The sequence below is a fragment of the Lygodium microphyllum genome, chromosome 19 (assembly GCF_053477565.2).
Source record: "Lygodium microphyllum isolate KBCC chromosome 19, Lygodium_microphyllum_v1.1.10, whole genome shotgun sequence".
NCBI lineage: Eukaryota > Viridiplantae > Streptophyta > Polypodiopsida > Schizaeales > Lygodiaceae > Lygodium > Lygodium microphyllum.
In genome coordinates, this window is record NC_141153.1 from 41,225,140 (window position 1) to 41,234,112 (window position 8,973).

Below are 8,973 nucleotides of genomic sequence, written 5' to 3' on the forward strand. Positions count from 1 at the left end.
ACTTGCATTGTGGATACTTGTTTTGATCCTAGGGCATGTGGGTGTTATGAACCCACCACACTTGCACTGTGCTACTCTAATTGGCAAACATGTATCTATAGTTTGTCCCCCTTGATTAGAAGAGGATCCTACCCTAGTTTGTTTTAAATCTTACCTAATTATTGTAGTAAGATTCTAGTGCTAATTTACTCTTAGTAAACCCACCTACTAACAAACTTTTACATGTAAGAGTGAACACTTAGTCTCATCGCAGAGAGGAAGAAGCCATGATTTATTGAAATTTCTATCCATACATGTATTTTATCTTTATTTTCTTGGAACATATTAAACTTTTATGATCTAGTCTCACACATACATGAATTTTAGGATTTCCCCTTGTCCCTCGATTTCCCTCTTTTTGGGCATTTGGGGTCTATTTAAGTTGGTTACCTTCACTACATAGGACATTTTTCTTGAACATCCAACTATTGCATTGGAAGCATCAATGGTTGGGACATGTCGTCGAGAAGTGTTTGAAGTCACTGCACTTTTAGGACACTTGGTTTCCCTTGGATTGTAGCATTTGGTTAGTCCAACCATTCTCATTTCCTACTTTTGGCTTGGTTGAGAGTAGCCTATGGTTCAAGAATCCTCTAGCTCACAAGCTTAGACGTAAAACATCTATCAAGTCTTGTTACTTTATTTTGCCATTCATATCCTTTAAATCCAAATCCTCCTCTTATAACATTTACCACTTCTTTTCCAATACACCATGGTTCTTGCTTCATTTATCAAAGTGTTGTCCCCATAGATGGATGACTCACAATCACACGTCTTTTATTGGGAAACAACATATGCTAAACTTTTCCAAGCACCTTGAATTCCAAAGACAATTCTTGAAGTGACACAACCATTTCTTACTTCAAAACACGCTCAATACAATAACATTAATGATTCAACAAACATAACCTATTGTTGCTCTTTTCTTCTTATTTAAGTTTCTTTTCTCACTTCTCATGTATTTTGACCTCTGCTAGGCCAAGGGTGGTGACTTTTGGTCAACCAACTTATAATCCAAAGTGATGCCATCCAAGCACCCTTGATCTCTAAGACTTGGTCACCCCCTAGTTCTACTATGCAGAGGAATGTAGCATCCTAACTAGCACTACATGTGGATCTATTGTTGGTTTGGCCCAGTCCTAAGGCTATCTAGTCTCATGGACACAACATGAAGACAATAAAACATACAAAGATAACTTCCTTGATGGGGTCCATTACCGTTCTTTAGACACAACATAGAGACAATTAAGCGTCCATTTCAAAGTAGCTTCCTTTTGAATTCCTCTATTTACAAGCTCTTGATCAAGCTCGGGACCCGCTTTTTATCTTTGGACTCCAATCCACATGTCCAATCTTGGGACTTCCAAATCTTTATCGTGTTGAACAACTCAAGGTTTGAATCCCTACATTAGGGCCTTTATAGAAATAATATCCTCCCTAACCTCCAAATCCACCTCAAGGAATTGAATGCAATGTTAAGCTGCAAGCCATTTCATCAATTGAACTCTGGCCATTGTCTCAAGTAGCTTTTATAATTTCTTTGCCTTCAAGAAGCATGGTGCATTAGCTTATGTATTATTCTCACCTAGCTAATTGATACAATGTGAGCTTATTAGAATTCTTCTAAAAATCCAAAATCACGAAGCACAAACCAACCATTCACAAGGTACTCAAACAATATTTCTCAAACATGGAACTCATTATCTAGTAATACATTAGCCTTGACTACCTAATATGACTTTAACAAGGTATATGCCTTTCCAATTCAACCTGAAAAGATCCTAGTATGTTGTTTGCTTGTAGAATTTTCCTTTCCCTATGACTTGCAAAGACCATCAAATTGTATCCTTTCAGAGGCCCTAGCTTTTAGGTCCATTTCAAACCAAATTTTTATGAAAAACCCTACTTGACCATTTCTATCTTAGAGTCTTATTCCAACTTGTATCCTCAATTTTAGAGGCCCTAGCTTTTAGGTCCATTTCAAACCAAATTTTTATGAAAAACCCTACTTGAACATTTCTATCTTGGAGTCTTATTCGTATCCTTCCTACTTTATTTAGCTAGCCTATGATAATAGAAGCATTCTATGGTTGCCAATACTTTAATTTTCACCTCTTACCAGTTCAAAATGAAGAAGTTTCCATAGCCTAATTTCTCTCCCTAGTGTTTCTCTAGTTGAGATTTAAAGATTCTAAGTAGGAATTAATTAAAATAACCTAACTTAGAATTTGACTAGATAAATGAAGACTTCGAGGAACTTGGGTGGCCTTACTTGAAGAAAGTGTGCTCAATGTGTTGTTGGTTGTGGGGGCTAGGGTAGTATTTCTTTGCCTCTTGGATGCCATTGCATCCAAGTTTTACAATCCTCACATATAACACCTTACATGTTTTAAATAGTTCATGCTAATGGATACGTTTAATGTTAGGTAAGAGCAAGGAAGACAAGATTGGAATGAAGATAGAAAAGGATGATGAGAAGAGTTAGTCACAAAGGGAAAAGTAAAGATAGTGATGAAGGGATGATGATTGAAAAAATGAATTCGAAGGTGAAGAATCGAAACAATGAGGAAAGTGTGATATAAAAGGATGGGGATTAGCATAAGATGATGGGGGAAATTGTGATGATGGAAGTTGTGGTGATGGGGGATGGGAGGATGAGGATGGCTATGGCAAGGTGGTGAAGGGATGAGCTCCTCGTCCTCGTCCTCGTCCTCCTCTCTCTCTCTCTCTCTCTCTCTCTCTCTCTCTCTCTCCATGTTAATTATCCAGTTACAAAGGGTGTTTTAATACAATCTTCAAGCACAATATGAACACTTCAAAAAACAAGAATACACTAATAAAAAATTCATTACAAGAACATCACTCCTATAGGAGTGGCCAATATTTTCCTGCCTTAGATGGGACATTTTAATATTGTAAGGTTAGACTGCATGTGATCGTGCTTCTTCCATGGATAGAGGAGATTTATGAGCTTAGACCTCGGGTAACCTCTCCTACGCCTCTAGAGCCATCCTACATTAGTGAACTTTTGTCATATGTGTGTGTATATGTGTGTGTGTGTGTGTGTGTGTGTGTGTGTGTGTGTGTGTGTGTGTGTGTGTGTGTGTGTGTGTGTGTGTGTGTGTGTGTGTGTGTGTGTGTGTGTGTGTGTGTGTGTGTGTGTGTGTGTGTGTGTGTGTGTGTGTGTGTGTGTGTGTGTGTGTGTGTGTGTGTGTGTGTGTGTGTGTGTGTGTGTGTGTGTGTGTGTGTGTGTGTGTGTGTGTGTGTGTGTGTTTTGTAGTCATCTCTCTCTCTCTCTCTCTCTCTCTCTCTCTTTGTGCATTCTCACGAGCCAGTAGCAGTGCTTGGCAAGTTGGCTACTGCTGGCAGGCTGTTGGGTGGCTCAAGAGGAGGTAGGCAGCAGTTGGCAGGCTGGTGACAGTTGGCCAAGCTAGTGGGCAAATGTGTGCAACATTTCTCTTCCTTCAACAATAGTAGGTGGTTGGCCTAGTTGGGGAGAGCTCACGGTGGCCATTGCATCATCCTTGTTGGGCGGCTTGTTGCCGTGAGAAGGAGGCAACAACATATCAAAAAGTAAGTTTTTCTTTTAAATTTTTTTATTTTCTATCATTTTTTTGTTTTCTTCTTTATTTTTCTTTCTTTCCTTTTTGCACCTTTATTGAGAGAGCATGCGCGCGTGCGCGCGCACACACACACACACACACACACACACACACACACACACACACACACACACACACACACACACACACACACACACACACACACACACACACACACACACACACACACACACACACACACACACACACACACACACACACACACACACACACACACACACACACACACACACACACACACACACACACACACACACACACACACACACACACACACACTTACACACATACACACACACAAAATCACACACAAATATTAAAACTCACATGCACCCATTCAGCCTATAGACACCCTCACACTCTTTTATTAACATATGTCTTCCAACTATCCATTTTAATGCGTAGAGCCTTAGTACGATTTTCCAAAAAGACTAGACCATTGCTCCAATATTCAATAAGTCGTGTAGTGCACATCCAAGGTCAGCTGAGTGATAGGTCATAGTCAACTCCTTTCATGATCACAAATGTGATAACTTGACAACAATGATCTTCATTGGCCAATCCTTCAGCACACCTAGGGGTTGGACCTTAGAACCATTGGTGGTGAGATTAAAGTAGACAGACTCAATCCGAGGTTGCCCCAAGTCTTAAGCACTACTTTACTCACAATGCTACCACCAGCTCCTATATTGATAATGCCTCTTCTCGTGGAGTTTTTGAGAACTTCCATAGGTAGAATGACATGCTGTTCAACACCCTCCTAGAGCATGGCAACTCTGAGAGCACTAAGGACAAGAGTAGGTGGGGAGCTAAGCAATTGTGGATTGTCCTCAACATGTTGGGTATCATTTTTTCCATCCACTAATATCACCTCGAGGAGCTGTAGGTCTCTAATCTAGGGGAGTGGGAAGAGCCATTTGTTGTGGTCAGGGATATGGGAGCCCACAAGTTGCATAAGGTGCAGCATAGAAAAGCAACTAAGGGGCTTGACATATAGGTGCCTTGTGAACAAACCGCTCACAATTTGTGTAGGTCTTACTCTTTCGAGAGCATTCAGAGGGCAAGTGATCATTGTTGCAATGTATGCACTATACATTTTGATGATATGGTTGAGTGTGTGTGAATGAGTTGATCATTTTCAAGAGCCCTTATTGTTGTTTCATCACATCAGCCATGAGATTCTAAGTTTGGGTGGTGCCAATCTCTAGTTTTTCTCTATTGGATTGGGATTTAGATTCTAGGCCCTTTCCTTTCTTGTCTCAAGTTCTCTCCTTGTGTAGGTCCTCTAGTTGAATTGCTTCATCTAATACTCCATTGAGATTTGTTTGATCTAGCATGGAATTTCTAGATGATCCCTCATAGATCTTTTCATCATAGGTACCCTTGATAAAAGCCTTCATAACCTCTTTGGCACAATTGGTTTTTCTACTAATGGGATTTGCTTGTATGTCCTCTCAATCTAGACACATAGTCTCACATGCTCTCTTTGTCTTGTTGCTCAGTGTTCATGAGTCAAACAATTAAATTATAATTGTAGCCTACCTCTATGAATCACTTAATGAAGAGATTCTTAAGGGATGTGAAGGAAGTCTTCTCAGCTACATTGGGGTTGGTAAATCAAGTATGATCCTTTTTGCCCACGCAGAGCCAAAGGCTTGAGCTTGCTCATCACCTAGAAGGTTATTGGTCTCACAAACTTGCTCAAATTTCTTTATGAAGTTGTATGGGTCATCTCCAACACGATACTTATCGAATTTCTTGGCCAGTAGGGGTACTTTAGCTTGGTCTTGTTGGGCAAGTGTGTTACCCATCCCAGTCAAAAATGTTTGTGCCATATGAGCTCCTACAGTGAGCAAATTTGTGTGATCAAAGAGCCTATGTCGAACGAGGTCTATTAGGGTGTTTGTGGTTGATCCATACATTCCCACATTCAACAACATATTCTTGATCCCATCTAGTTCTGATTGCAAGATTAAAAGTTCTTGCTTTATGTCCATGGTGTGTTTAAGGATCTTGCTAAAAGTATTGGTTCCTTGATCTTTAAGGGCCATAAGCTTTTCCTCTAAATTGAAATAGGAGAGTTGAGCACGATCAAAGGGCATGGCTTGTTGGTAGTTGTCTAAGGGTGGGTTCTTCGACATCTCATGGAAGAGAGTCTATAAATGTGGCCTCATCCATTGTATTAGATTGCCGACCTAAGGTCTCGTGGTTGACTAGGTCAATTACTTGATCAATGGGATCCTTGAGGGATGTGGTTTCTAGGATTGAACATGTGATAAGAGAAAATTCAGGGTTGGACCTTATTTGGATAGGATCGGGGCTAGGGGTATGCTCTTAGGGAGGAGAGGGAATCACCTTGCTATTTCGCAAGAGCATACAACGAAGTCAAGTTGATCTTTAAGTTGAGGTTAGGAAGTGCTATATTTTTTCTATGGATTGGGTTGTATAATGTGAGGTGTTTGTAGGTTTTCTTGACAAAAGCTTGTTGTTTTTAATTCTTAAGGCACCCTAGAGACTCCATTCCAACTCACATGTGGCAGTGATGCTATTATGCCGATTGAGGTTCTAATCCCCAATCTTTGCATTGCAATATAGGAGTGTTGGAAAGGTACTAGTGCTTGGACCAACTACCTTGTGGAGTTGGAAAACCTCATTGAAACTCGCCTTTCGACCACATATGTAGAAATGGAAACTTTGAGGCCTAGAACCCTATCATGTGCATATCAAATTAGCAGGACATGCAATGTTGAGCTTGCGACCTTGAAGGGAGAAGGCATTGGACACTTTAATGGCAGCCATATGAAGTAGTATTACCCCCCAAGGCATTACTTATATGAACACCCCATGCATCCTCTTGATGTTCCTATCAACACAATCATGGTGGCTGAACAAACATGGTATGAGCTTGAGCAAAAGGTTGATGCTCCTAATTCCTTTCCATTTTTTATTGTACACGTTGTTTCCATCTCTTTGCTTGAACCTATCATTCCTTTGGCCTTTCTTTGGATCTAGTTTACTGCCGCCAACAAGCAAGGTACTACTAACGTGCTCATTGATGAAGGTTCTAACTTTAACACCTTTCCATATAATCTTTAGATGGATTTGGGTTAACCCACTTTGGCACCCACTCACACTAAGCTTAACCTCTATGGTGGCCAAATTTACTCATTATTGGGTAAATGTAAGTTCTTTCTTACTGTTGCAAGTTAGAGCATCCCTCTTCTTTTTTATAGTCTTCTGAATTGAGAGGATGTAGGAAAGGAACTTCTCTTGAGCTGAACTTTTAAGTATTAGGTTCCTTGTACCATCAACTATGTTGATTAGTGCATTGCATTGCAATTTCCAAGTGCCCATGTTGTTTCTACTTTTAGTAAAGGGGATCTTTCCGTGGGCAAAATTCCAACTCCTCATCTTGCCCCTTCTCATTCCAGGAGCTCCTTATTTTGTCAATTGTTCCAAGCCCAACATTCCCCCACTACTCTTAATTGAGTTTGGAAGTAGTATTTATGTTTGATGAAGTTGTTGGGGTTGACTTCACATCTCTTGGTAGGTGATAGCTTGAAGATCTAGATGTTGACTTTGTGGGCATGTTGTTATTGAAGAAGAAGTGAAAGGTGAGAGGAATGGAGGTTGTGTGGCCAAAAATATTGTTGGGTAATCTTTATCCTCAGTGTACTTGCAAAAATCAATGTGCACTCCATTGTATGTGACTACCTTACTGTGCAATGTGAGGTGCTTTTGTGAAAGGACAACTAGGAGATGGGTTAGATGTCAAGCAAGCCTAAAACATTGTCTCACACTTGAGGAACCAATTAAATTTTAAGAAAGCCTAGAATGTTGTGGTATACTTGAGGAACTAGTTGGGGCAATGTTTTATTGTGTGGTGCAATTCTTAGGGTAACAAGTCATTTGAGTAAGCCAAGATTTCTTGCCCTTGCTATGCCCTAAGGTGGCTTAGAAATGAAGTAGATCAATTGAAGGCACTAGACACATCTAACTTGAGGACCCCTAGGTGCAATGTATGTATGGGTGCACCTACCTAGGATGTAGCTTTTGCTCTCTTTTATTTTGTATTCTCTCTTTTTCTTTATATATATATATGGTGAGAGGGTGACAATTGGAGTGTGGGGAGAGGTCGCAACATTCTTTAGAGGTAGCTTCTACTTAATAGATATTCCTTGAAAGTTTCTTGAAGTGTAATAGAGGATTCTAGGAATAAGGGTGGGTACACATGGTGAATCTACTATCCACCATATCATTAAGCATGGTCACATAAGATAGCAATATTAATGCATGTAGGTGCGATCAAATCATTGCCACATAGTCAATCCATGCATTCACATCTAATAAGAAGGATGGGAGCCCATTTTCATAATTTATAATTGGTCTTTAGAGGACCTTCCCTAGTAGCCACAAATAGTTATGAGTAGTGATGGATGAATATACTAGGTCCAAGGGTTGGAATAGGTACACAACAATGACCTTTGTGAGAGCACTTATATTAAATGGTGTTCTTTTTCTTCTACTCTTGGGGGCTTGACTATGGGGGCCTTTTGTAGGGACTTTTGAGGTCATGTGAGGGATACAAAAAGCCATAGGTCATTCAGGTCTTGTTTCACAATGCTACTTGACAATATATCTACCATAAGTGTTTTTGGAAGCCTAGCCACAATAGTATTGGGCTTATTATATATGAACAGGTGGTGAAAGACTTGTGCTAAGACTCTTAAGTCTTTATTTGGCATGGATGCAAACCAAAGCCCATCTTGGGTTCCTTCTGACATGTCTCCCATCTTTAAGTCATTGAGGAGGTTCATAATGGCTTTTTGTTTTTCATTGAACCTACTTGAATTCCCAATGACTTTTCTATCAACTTTGGAGGGAGCTATATCTTCCCAATTCTTTCCTCATAGTCTTGTGCATTTTCGAACTTCTATGCTAGCATGCTGAACCTAGTCTTGGGACCATAGTTTCAAATGAAGTCTATACTTGTCATAAGGTATATTGGTGTCCCTATAGAGTATAATTTTCTAGTCCATAGCTTTCTTCCAACTCTCCAATTTGGTATTTGTTGATGATGTTTTCAAGGTTTGAACAACTCTTATATTACTACTAGTGTAATGTGCCCGATTGGCAAGCCCTCAGTTTTACAAGATTTAGTGGCCCATCAAGAGATATTGCTAAGTGTTATCACCTGGTACTCCCTTAGAATAGCATAGGGTTTTCCACCTAAGTGCCACTTCACAAGGGAAGATTTGGGCTGTGACCCACAACATGGATCAACCTAAATTTAGGTTCTCTAAGTAGAGGG